The sequence below is a fragment of the Limulus polyphemus genome, unplaced genomic scaffold (assembly GCF_000517525.1).
Source record: "Limulus polyphemus unplaced genomic scaffold, Limulus_polyphemus-2.1.2 Scaffold1303, whole genome shotgun sequence".
Taxonomy (NCBI): Eukaryota; Metazoa; Arthropoda; class Merostomata; order Xiphosura; family Limulidae; genus Limulus; species Limulus polyphemus.
Window position 1 is genome coordinate 289,087 of NW_013666913.1, and position 11,897 is coordinate 300,983.

The following is an 11,897-nucleotide window of genomic DNA, read 5'->3' on the forward strand; positions in this document are numbered from 1 at the left end:
CAATCGTACAGGAATGATCGAGACATTAATGAAAGAAATACAGTCGTACAGGAATGATCGAGACATTAATGGAAGAAATACAGTCGTACAAAAATGATCGAGACATTAATGAAAGAAATACAGTCGTACAGGAATGATCGATTGTTTCTGCATCAACAATCTAGACATATTTCGTTCACTATCAGAGTTGGATCCACTGTCAAAGCATTTTCTTAATGGTGAATTACTTAAACCACTGGCAGAACATTATAAACTGAACTTAAAAAATTTGTTTATGGAGGTGAAGCAAGCGAAGCGAATGGTAGAAAGGAAGAATACAAGATTTGACTCAATGATTGAATTTGCTGCATATTTGAAACCGCTGTACATGGCTTTCACAGAGTTGTTCCAGGGCCTGCAGATTGCTCTAACCCTTCCTGCGAGCACTGCTGGGTGTGAAAGGACCTTTAGCAAACTGAAGCTTATAAAAAGCTCACTTCGCACAACAATGGAACATCGTGGTCTTAAAAGTATTGTAATATTGAGTGTTCACGGACAGAGAGCATTAGACATCGATCTTGATGACGTGGTGGATACAATGGTGGCCAAATTTCCAAGCATGCGCATTACATTGGTATAAAAACGGACAAACTGGATAAGTGCTGTACATACACTTTAGGATCGATCCTAACTTGTAGTTTTTAACTTTCCAAGCAGGAAAACTGAGGAAATTTAAGTTTCATTAGAAAAACTTGTGACAAATTTATTATTAAACTTCTCGAATAATTTGTTTTCATGTGATTTATATTTTCAGATAAAACATAATATTGTATGGTATACAGTTGTTTTATCCTGATGACAAATATATTGCTAGGTTTTCCAATTCGTATATTTCATTTTGCATGTATTCATTATTATAATTTATTATTATTTGCACGTGAAAATTATTAGTAAGTCTTGCCTTATTGTTTTAGAAATTCAGATCAGTATCATCAGTTAATATTATATTGGTAATTTCAGATAGGAAAACACATTCGTTCCAACATAAGTGCCGATAATTGTGCATTGTTACATAGTGATAATTGAGGTAAAATTAATATTTTGATCATTTTTATTTAGATGCCCAAAATAAACAATATGTAATTATGTGTGTATTCCATTTGGTATTATGGATATTGTCGATTAAAATAGTTTCTTACTGTTCCAGTGATTTCTGTTGGCAATTTGTATTTGTACATTAACCAATAAAACCAAAAATATTATATGCTTTGCAAAATAATATTTTTATTAACTTCTAATTATAATCATTGGTTGAAATGTGAAAATATTTGTTCTTTAACGACACATGCCCCCCAGTGGCACAGCTGTATGTCTGCGGGCTTACAACGCTAGAAACCGGGTTTCGATACTCGTGGTAGGCAGAGCACAGATAGCCCTTGTGTAGCTTTGTGCATAATTAAAAACAAACAAACTTTAACGACACCCAGATTTGGGTTACTAATCTACCTTGATAAAACTTTTGAGACAAATAGCTCCTCCAAACATAAATAACATCTGCCCCCCCTCCGAGATAGTAAGGTAAGCCATATGTATGAATTCGTAAAACATAAGGTAATTATTCATATTCGTAATACCGTTTTAGTCAACTGTTTGTTAGCGGCCTAAGAACAGTGTTTACTAATAATGTAACTTAATCTGACTATACACAACTGCAAAAATGACACGTGAACTAGAGAGTTTAATGTATTTATACTTCCACTAAGGATTACAGCAAAGAAAAATTTTAGGAATTCTTAGTAATTATCATGATACATTTCTAAGTGCCAGGACACAACAGATCAATTTATATAATCGGAAACACTTCTACGAATGGTAGTTGTCACGCATTGTCGAGTAGCAACGCCAAAGGTATGCGTCATCACTGTTTTAGTGTCTCGTACTTACGAGATAGTTTCTCGTACGTCCGAGATGAGACCTTCAATTTTCTTTTTCACCTTGCGATTCAGGCTTCCGTAGTATCCAATTCTTCTGTTTCTTTTTCGTTAATTTTGGCCTCTCCCGCCAAAAGACAGTGCCCCCCTCTCCCCAGCCACTAGTACGCGCCCCCCGGAGGCGCATGTCACAGCTTGGAAATCACCGACTCCAATGAAAAGTGCTGTTAGTCGATCCTCCAGTTAATGTTACAAGTGGTATATATAAGAAGGGTCTATACGCGTACGTATTATTATTATTATTTGGAAATACACTTAAAGTATAGAACCGTTCGAAATATCTTGTATCTTATTGTCATTTTACCAGTACTCTGAGACTTGGTTTTTATTTGTTTTCTTGCTTTGAGTTTCTTTTGTCTTGTGGGTTATTTGAGTGGTCCCAAAACTTCGGGATTTTGGTAATACTCTTTTTTGCCATGCAAAAAATGAAACAATAAGATATTTTCCCCAGGATTAAAATAAAAAATAAAGGAGATTGGTATTAGATCCAGTTTCAGAATTACCAAAGGCTGGGCGTGGCCCAATGATTAGCGTTTCGGAGTTTGACTCTACGGATCAAGTTCCGTGTCCTACTACCGAACGAAGAAAAAAAATCACATTTAACACTTTATGGCCATGGGGTGCCTTAATTATGTAACGATTAAATCCCACTGTTCGGTCCATCGAGAGAAGTGCAAGAGTTATTGACTAGCTGCTTTCCCTCTAATCTATCTATTCAAAATTTCTGCGGACTTACAACGCTGGAATCCGGGTTTCGATACCCGTGGTGGGCAGAGCACAGATAGCCCATTGTGTAGCTTTGTGCTAAATTACAAACAAAACAAACAAACAAACTATTCAAAATTAGGGACGGCTAGCGCGGATAGCCTTTAAGTGCATTTACACGAATATCAGTAAATAATCAAATTCAGACAGATAGTCTTACCTAAAGAGATTGCACAAACTTTGTGCCCGGCATGGCCAGGTTGTTAGGGTACTCGACTCGCAATCTGTGGGTCTCGGGTTCGAATCCCCGTCCCAACACACACGCTCGCCCTTTCAGCCGTGGGGGCGTTATGAGTGACGGTCAATCCCACTATTCGTTGGTAAAAGAGTAGCCCAAGAGTTGTCGGTGGGTGGTGATGACTAGCTGTCTTCCCTCGGGTCTATCAGTGATAAATTAGGGACGATTAGCGCAGATAGCCATTGAGTAGCTTTGCGCGAAATTCGAGACTTCTTGTCCACTCTCGACCGTACTGCTATCTTATTAAAATACATTTTATTTGAAGTTCGTTGGAGCGACTATTATAAATTTATGTTTTTATTTATCATACTAAAATACGTGCAGTTTGTTTGTAGTTAAGCGCAAAGCTACACATAGGGTTATCTGTGCTCTGCCCACCACCAGTATCGAAACCAGGTTTCTAGCGTTGTAATTTCACAGATATCCCGCTGTGCCACTGGGGGGGCAATACGTGAATCGGAAGGATCTATTATTGTAACAAATACAACACTCAGTGCTATCTGTTGTTTAACTGTTCAGTTAGTTCATATAATTAATTGACGCGAGGAAAGGAGGTCTCAAAGATCTGAACCGTCAATTTCATAAGTTTTCTGGTGTAGTTATTTAGTGTATACCAACTTTAGTACTTTTACTTTTTTTATTCAGTAAGTTTTGTGGCAAAGTCAATGTATTCCATGTATATTCCTCTTGTCTTCTAATTCACTAAGTCTTATGGCATAGTTAGTGTATTGCAAGTTTGGTAACCAAAGATAAACTGTTTTCCCTACAAGTATAGGATAGGTCCACTAACAGCAGGAAATTTGCCTCATTATCTGAATCTTAAAACTTGACTAAGACGTTAGTTAAACGAGAAATAAACAGACTGGACGGGTTTTAAGGACAATAAAACAATTTTTATTACTTACACACACCACACACACACAAATAAAAGTATTTACATGCGTAGACGGTCATTAACTCTGGCTTTCTACTACTGTACTGGTGCGTAGAACCGCAGCTTTTATTCTCTCAAGATTACTTCCTGTGGAACTAAACATATAGCAAAACAAGTAGAATGGCTTTAGCTCTAGAATAAAGTCGAACTGTTTAGAAAAGGAACTCCAATAATACCGTCGACAATTAGTTTTCTTGATCGCAGAAAAACTCGTTTTTCTATCTCTCTGGCCTGGCATGACATGAAGGTTAGGACACTCAACTCGCAATCCGTGGGCCGCGGGCTCGAATCCCGTCACTGAACGTGTTCGCTTTTTTAGCCATGGGAGCGTTATAATGTAAAGATCAATCCCCATATTCGTTGGTAAAAGAGTAGACCAATAGTTGGGCAGTGGTTGGGATAGACAAGTCACCTTCCTTCTAATCTATCACTTCAACATTAGGAACGGCTACCGCAGATTGCCCTTGAGTAGCTTTGCGTGAGATTCTACAAAAACACACACACACACACACAAATTCTGACTCTCACGATGGCGTGACTACGTGACCGATACTTTCTCGCAGTACTGGCCAGCTCAGACGCACAGTGATCGTCAAAAGGACGTCATTGCATTCCCATAGGCAAATGGGGAGAGGGGGATTTGATCCGAAAAATGGAAAGGGAGAGAAAGAAAAAAGTCACGTTTCAATAGAGAATCTCCAACGATGGACCAAGCGTTTTTATGCCAAAACTACACAAAAATGACAAAAAAGCTCCATGTAACTGAAGATGGTATACAGGATAAATTTTATACTCGCATAACACACACATACACTAATTCACTATACCTCATGGCACAGTTAGTGTATTCCAGCTACTGTCCGTTTGCTTTCGTAATTCAGAGTAAATCTACAGTATATTTTTATGGACATGTGACAGTAAGTAAGAGGTTGTAGTTATTTAATTGAGAAAATCAAATATCCAAGGTTTTTCTGGATGTCGATTTTCAAGACTTGTCAGTAGTGATTAGCGCAAATGACACATTTAACTTCTACTACAGATGACGTGCCAAAATATTAGGAAAGGTTAGAAAGGGTGCTGTCCTGAATCCCAAAACAGCAATTTTCCAGTTTTGGGCAATATGCCAAATTTCGTATAACGCCAGCTCAAATTAAATTCAATGTAATGTACAGACTACGCCAGTTGAAATGGTAGTCCGTTAAATGAATATTTTCAGGAAAAAATACTTACTTGTTGTTGTTTTTTCACTTCTTCGTTTTTTGTGGTGCTTGTCATACCATTTTGTTTATTCAGCCTATACTATATTATGCGTTCGAAATAAGAATTAATGATTAAGTTGCTTAAACATGGCCATGTGGTTAGGGAGCTCGACTCGCAATCTGCGGGTCGCGGGTTCGAATCCCCGGCCCACCAAACATGCTCGCCCTTTCAGCCGTGGGAGCGTTATTATGTGACGATCAATCCCACTATTCGTTGGTAAAAGAGTAGCCCAAGAGTTGGCGGTGGGTGGTGATAACTAGCTGCATTCCTTCTAGTCTTACACTGCTAAATTAGGGACGGCTAGTGCAGATAGCCCTCGTGTAGCTTTGCGCGAAATTCAAAACAAACAAGTTGTTTAACAGCTGCAGTTGCCTCTGAATGAGATGTGGATCTTGAATATGGAAAAGTCTGTTGATAAGAGCTTCCAGACCTTCTTCCAATAACCCAAGTCTTCGGTGTTTTTATTTTACAACTTTTAGTCTTGCCTTCATTTGGATTGTATTTAGTAAGAAATAAATGGTTGAAATTTGTGAACCAAAGCAATAAAAACCTGTTAAGACCATTTTATATTAAGCTTGCCAAAAATTTTTTATTTTTCTACCGGAAGTTTTAGAGAGATTAATATCAAACAGTAGGCTTTAAAATAATTTTCTCACTGTTATCGGAAAACTTTTTGAAATTTTGCACATAGGTGTAACACAGAAATGAAAATGATTTAAAATGCCATTGACTGATTTATCTTTCCATCAGAGATACAAAAAACAACAATTTCTTTATAAGGCAGAACTATTTAAAGTGTATATAGATGCAAGTATGTTATATTAAAAGTGTTTTAGAGCCTCACCACGTCGTTACACTCTATGTCACCACATCCGGTCATGTTCTATCTGACGACAGGTACTTAAGTGCAGCTCTGTATTATGGTTTCCATTGAAAAATACATCATCGTAAGACTGTCGTGTTGAAAGCACACCGTCCTCCTTGTTTGCCTTCCATAATCCATCTAGTGTACGAAGACGACGGTTTCTAAGCGCTCATTAAAACAGTCCAATCGCATGGAAGCTCATAGGCTGCTGAGGTATGGGACCGTTGAACGGATATGTCGTAGAAGCGAATTGTAAATTCTAAGTCCCTTACCTGAATACATCTTTATGATCTAGTGTATTAATATTTTGCGCCAGAACGTCTGTTATATACCAGTTCCAGAAGCGATCAGTTTTTGGTGACATCACATTATCTACGAAACGCCAAACAATGCTAAAATGTAGTCCTGATACATTCCATCTCACCGTGATTTTACGTTGGCTGTGGTTGTCACGTGACTTGCCAATTTTTATATTCATTATCGTTTTAATATAACGTACTCAACCCTCTGTAATTTTGTTACCACATCATAAACTGGTTGATGTTTAATTGTTTCAAAACTTTCATATTTCGTCACGAAGATTCACTTAACTCAGTTCGTGCCTAAATGAGTTTGGCTGTGGACTAGCGTTTCGCATGCAGGACTGCAGATCGAAAGGTTCAAGGTTCGAGCCCTTATATACCACTGAGTATGTTCCCGCACTTTCAGTTGTGGGGTGTTAAAACCACTATATGAAATCCCACTATTTTGTTAAGAGTATCTGTATAGGCGATGGGTGCTGCTGTTTGTTTGACTTTCCTCTGGTCCAGAGTTATAAATTAGGAATGGCTACATATGAACCTAGGGAGACCTTTGACCTGGTCACTTAGGTCATGTATCGGATGAGGTGCTGTTCAGCCTGGAAACACCAAAATAGCAAACATATAATACATTAATAAATAATTACATCCTTTGTCATATCCATCGAACTTTCTGAATTTTGTGGAGTGATATAGTTTTAATATGTAACATTGAAAATACTACAGATTTTCTAACTAAAGCACCAGAGAGGTTCAGTAACAGTAAGAATAAAACAAACTGTGAGCCAACATATGTGCCTTTCACATCATTAAAATTTATTTGATATTGTTTATTAAAAATATAACTAGATATACTTCCCTAAGGTCCCTAAAAGAGTAAATTAAACCAAAATTAAAAGTAATAAATATTTTTATTTCTTGCTTGTGAAGTTCATATATTGTGCTGTGTTGTAGCCTACAGAGTGAATAATCATTCTCGTGATTCATGACATGCGTACGTTTTACTGACGTCACGACAGTACAAATTGCAACATTAAGCGTCTCTTATGTGACGTCATTTTAGCGTCTATTGACTGACTGACAGACAACACACTACTGTATAGTGGTGGAGCGGTTAAAACAGGTGACCCACCAGGCGACCTTAGGTCTTCTTTCAGGAAAATAATGGATGCAAAGACCGACTTGGATGACGGTAGAAGCTAAAACTTCTTAAAGATATATGCACAATTGATTAAACAAACGATAACGCTGAATTTTCAAGTAACAAATAAAGACAACATTTAAAATATATTTACAATGTGACACCAGGGAAAACATACAACTTACTTAAATTCGAAAATGTATTATCTGCCGATTAGCTTATCAAGCATTCTAGAACTTTTGATAAAATGCATAATGTGTATGTCAGTGTTATAGGACAAGAATTATTTTACATTAGGTGTCTGTGACTTGTTGGCGATAAACTGAAACAATAAACGGACAGCACACAATCCACTTGTTTTAAAATAATATATTCAAAACAAGTCAAACGTATGCACAAAATTCTTTATACGATAGGATATACAGTTGTATCCAAAACTCTAAATAATTCTCTTTTCTTGTCAAAAGTCGATACAGTTTGATTCAATTACTTTAGAATCCAACTGACAAGACAAATTATTTTTCTCTACTCTGTTTCTTACTGTACAATCTGCGATAAATTCACTTATGTTAACCCGTGGGTTACCACAGTTGTATTCAGAACTTCAAATAATTGTCTCCTTTTCGTCAAAGTCCAGGTGGGTTCAATTTAGAACTCCATTTGACAAGACAAATTATTCTCCTTATCTCTGTTAAACTGTGAAACTCACTTTAAAATATTGCCCGTTAAGACTAAACTAACAATCACGCAGAGTAACTTCACTTTCACTAACTTAACGTTTTCTGATTTAGCTTCAACTTCTTTAGCAATCACTCATCATGGCTAAACTGTCATTCATTCAGTATAGGCCTGTTTAATTATCTCTCGCTTAATTTGCTTTCTTCTTAACTTCTCTGTATCTGCACGTATTTAAACACGCCACAGAAAAATCCAGAAATATCTGGCCCTCTACTAGCAACAATATTACACCTAACGAGAAGAACTTGGAAGCTTCGAGTAAAATGACGTCAACAGTATTAAGAAAGCCTAGTACAACAATTAAACTGCATATAAAACATACGACTGGTACAGAGCTACGTAACGAAACTTGTCATAACTATCGCTTTCAAAACAATCAACCTTCAACAGTATTATTATAAAAACTAAATAATCATTAAATATTAGATTACTAAATGAACCAAATAATAACTCATACAATAAACAGTCTTGTATATCGAATAGTATACTTAACATCATAGTGATAGAAGTTTCGTTCGTAAAATATACATCACTGTATTTAATATTAACGCATCTAACTTACTTGAAATATTTTACTGGCTCTTAAGTCAAGTCGATGTAGAATGTAGCAAATATTTTGCTAATTGGGTATGCTAGAACTATTAAGACAGTATAAATCAATCTTAACTCAGTAGTAGTCATTGAATGCTATGTCCTGCTAAAAGTATCGTGATAACCTTTTATATAATGTGCCTTTTTGTTTGTGTCCCATCTTTATATGACTGACTCCTTTATTCTAACTTGCTTGTTTTGTGCTTGTATATTATTATTATTTGTTTTGATTATTATTTGAAAATTCAAGTTAATCCCCCCTCACCCCACGACGTGAGATTCACATCCTAGCTATCAAGGTAAGCTGAGATGTAGTTTCTTACACCATTACATCATTCCCTCATTTCCAAATGATCCTAGTCTTTTAAGTCATTAGTTTTAGCCTAATGACCGTGGAATGCAATTCATCATCAAAATTATCAAAAAGTATTCCTTAAATACATAAATATATCTGCTACAGTTGTCAAACCCTTATTCAGATTCATATCTGCCAGTGGGAGTTTGTTTCGTACCAGTCCTTCTTTGCCACTTCAGCAATAAGAAGCACAATAATTTTTACCAATTCTTGTCTGATCATTTCTCTTGAAAACAGATATTAAGCTGCTGGTTTTTGTGTAATGTAAGAGTGTTTAGATCTATTCAGAAGCACTAGGATACTGACATTCCAGCATCTGGAACAGTTATGGCAATACCCAAGATTTGGCTATAAGTTCGATTGATTCTTTATATAGTCAACGGCAATATTACTCCATTTTACTATAATTGAAGTAGCGCGTATGTCAGTATCTATGTATGTAACCAAAACTCCTAAACCATCTATTAAATGGCACCAATCCCTTTGGGTATTCAAGATTCAGACAATTAGCAAAATAACTACGGTACATTCGCAAACCATTTCTTTATCACAGAACACGATTTTAAATGAAAGTTCTCTCCTCACAACAAGAACACGATTTTCACTAGGCCTGAACGTGAGGGTTTGGTTATATCTTTATTGATGTAATTTTTAAATGTAGTACTTAAACAAAAGTATTATTTTTTCAATAAACGGTACCATTTTTAATATATAAAAACATTACAGTTTATATCAATAAAATTTATGAACATTTTGAACTCTGTGCATTGAATCATTTTGATACGAGTTGCGTATGACTAAAGAGCACAATCCGAACACTTTCCCCATGCAGTACTCCCCAGAAAAAAAATATTTTTTTAGTTTTTAGAAAATGTTCACTCTTTCTAATTTTTTTTTAATTGGGTATGTATACCACAATTATTAATTATTAGCACAAACAGCCGGCTGTAGGCGGAGTTTCTACTAGTACTTCTAACTCTTCTGGAGTTACTACTGTGCTACTGTGCCGCTAGGACGATGACCTTAATGAATTCAATCAAAACTAACAGTTTTTAAAACATGAATGTATATAGTTATCGAGTTATTTAAGAAACAATGTAATTTAAGCAAAACAATCTCTGTTAATTCTAAACCTTAAAAATTCTATGTAAGTTGATACTATCAACTCAGCCACAACAACATGATTAGATTGTATTGTCGAATAAATTTGAAAGGCCTAGCTGTTAGGTGCACTCCAACTAACATATATATCTCTGACATGCTGTGTTTCAAAGAATACGTATCATTAACCTCCGCTAGGACAATACTGCACATGTAGGTCAGCTCGGTTGATAAACATGATATGATAAAAACCATTCTTGAAACGATTATCATTATTGAGTGGGAAACAATCGAAGGTAATTGAAAGCGTGTTTTTGTTCGTTTCTTTTGTTTTTCGAGAACATAACAGAAGATCACGTGTGTATAAAGGGTCAAAATGAGCGCTCAAGTAACTAAGCCTTGTGAATTTTCTATTTAACTGTACGATGATTTTTCTAAGATTATTTAGAAATGAGACAAACTAGTATTATGAGTAGATTTAAACACGTGACTGTGCCAAACGGTCAAAAATTTCTGTTACAAGGACATAGAAGACCTAGGGCGTGCCCATCGGGGTGGAGTATGGTGGGGATGACCCCCCCCCCCTCTCCAATGAAGAGCCCTGCTTCCACAGCAGCACCACGTCTGAGATGAAAGTTTTTAAGATTTTAAACTTTCTACATTGTGAATCTTACTGACATGAAAACATTAATATTTTGTGCTCCCGAATTAACTATTGTCCTCTTTATGTTCCCTCAAATAATAAATCCTAAAAAAAAATCACTTGGACGGAGCTTGTAATACACATACGCAGTTAATCATCATTATTGGCAGTTAGAAATCCAAACGAATAGCAGAGTACAGCACTGTAACTGGTTTTGACACCGTGGACTTAATTAATTTTAAGACAGTGATAAATCTAAGAACTTACAACGCTAAAATCCGGAGTTCGAATCCCGCGGAGGACAGAGCAGATAACCTAACGTGGCTTTGCTCTAAAACAGTTCATTTCAATTTCAACCTTAATTATTAGCTTTTCACTTAATGATGTAGGAACTAACTCAGACTCAAAATTATATACAAACCCTCAATACTTTTTATCGTCACTGAAGTACACGTTATTTTAGCTTTAATTTTTCTATTCATAAAAGCTAATTAACTTTTTCGTTTTTTAGTAAATCACATTAATCAGTCTGATCTAATGAAATGTTGGTTGAATGTTGTTAACGCGTTAAAGACATCTAGAAGACGCTGTTATTTGGATTATATTTAAAATTGTCTTTTTTTTTACTCAATTAACTTAATGGATCTATTGAGTATCAGACTTATCAGGCAATTTTTTGCGTTTTGTTATATTGTGTTTGGTATCATATCATGGAATAATTTATTTAATGTCGTGCGTATTCTAAATGGACAAATATGGACCAAAATTTCTATTAAAATCAGAAACATTCCCTGAACTTCGTTTCTACACTATTTTGCCCATGAGAAGTTTACACGTTTTCACACTAACGCAAGAGCAGTCTTTATTCGCTTGCCGCAAACTTTGACTAGTTTTATCAATTCAGACTATAAAATCGAACTTACCGTACTTATGGCATTAATTCTTAATAGTAATTTTCTGCCACAATATGTAGCTAAAATAACATTGTTTGTGAAAC